Source organism: Nicotiana attenuata, chromosome 3 (genome assembly GCF_001879085.1).
Source record: "Nicotiana attenuata strain UT chromosome 3, NIATTr2, whole genome shotgun sequence".
Lineage (NCBI taxonomy): Eukaryota > Viridiplantae > Streptophyta > Magnoliopsida > Solanales > Solanaceae > Nicotiana > Nicotiana attenuata.
This window is the reverse complement of record NC_031991.1, coordinates 60,389,446-60,390,758: the sequence shown is the minus strand read 5'-3', so window position 1 is coordinate 60,390,758 and position 1,313 is coordinate 60,389,446.

Here is a 1,313-nt window from a genome sequence, read left to right as displayed (position 1 = left end):
ATTACCGTTCACAGGTTATTCACAACAACTAGAAATCCTCCAATAAACACGGAGTTCACAACCAAGTCACGATAATTACATTATAAAGACTCACGGTCATGCTAGACACCAATGTATAGATACTCGTCACCATGCCTATACATCGTACTCGATCACATAGCAATTAATAACAAGATTAAACTCCCATTCCCTCAAGCTAGGGTTAAACCAAACACTTACCTCAAAGCCTTGAAATCCACATAATCCTCAACTATTGCTTTACCTCGCGGTTCCACCTCCAATTCGCTCGAATATAATCACAAATTGCTCAATTACTTTAGCAAACACTATATGAATTAGTTTGAATGCATAAAAACGATTTTCCCAAAGTTTTACTCAAAATTTCCCAAAACGCCCCCGGGCCCACGTGGTCAAAACTCGAGGTTCGAACCAAAATCTGGTTACCCATCCCCCACGAGTTTAAATATATAATTTGTTTTGAAATCGGACCTCAATTCGAGGTCCAACTTCCCAATTTATAGAAAACCTAGGTTCTACCCAAAAACCCCAATTTCACCCATGAAAATCCTTGATTTCAAGTGGAAAACATGTTTAATGATGTTAAAAGTTGAAAGAATTGAGTAAAAATCAACTTACAAATGATTTGGGATGAAGTTTGCTCTTGAAAAATCGCCTATGGTGTTTGGTTTTGAAAGAATGGTGAAAAGTGGTGAAAATTCGACTAAGTATAAAATTTGCTGGGCCTCGGATGTGGGAATTGCGAACTAGGGTTCGCAATTGCGAACCCAGGTCTGCTACTTTGGGAAATGCAAAGCTGAGGATCGCATTTGCGAAACTTTACCAAATGGCCAGTCTTCGCATTTGCGAGAAAATGATCGCATTTGCGATTGGCCACCCCTCGCATTTGCGAGCCAAGCCATCGCATTTGCGACAGTGCCCGGAAATCCCCTGGTTCGCATTTGCGATCCCATGCAAAAATCCCCAGCTTCGCAATTGCGATTCAGTGTTCGCATTTGCGAACTCGCAATTGCGAGTCCCATCTTCGCATTTGCGAAAATCACAGAAGCCAGCATACCAGATTTTTCAAAACATGAGAAATGCAATCCGACGCCTATCCAAAACTCACCCGAGCCCTCGGGGCTCCAAACCAAACATGTACACAACCTCAACAACATCCTACGGACTTGCTCGTGCGATCAAATCGCCAAAATAACATCATTTACATAGAATCAAGCCTCAAAACTCATGATTTTTCTTCTAAACTTCATAAACTTTCAAACTTGGAACTTATAGTCCGAAACACGTCAAACGAC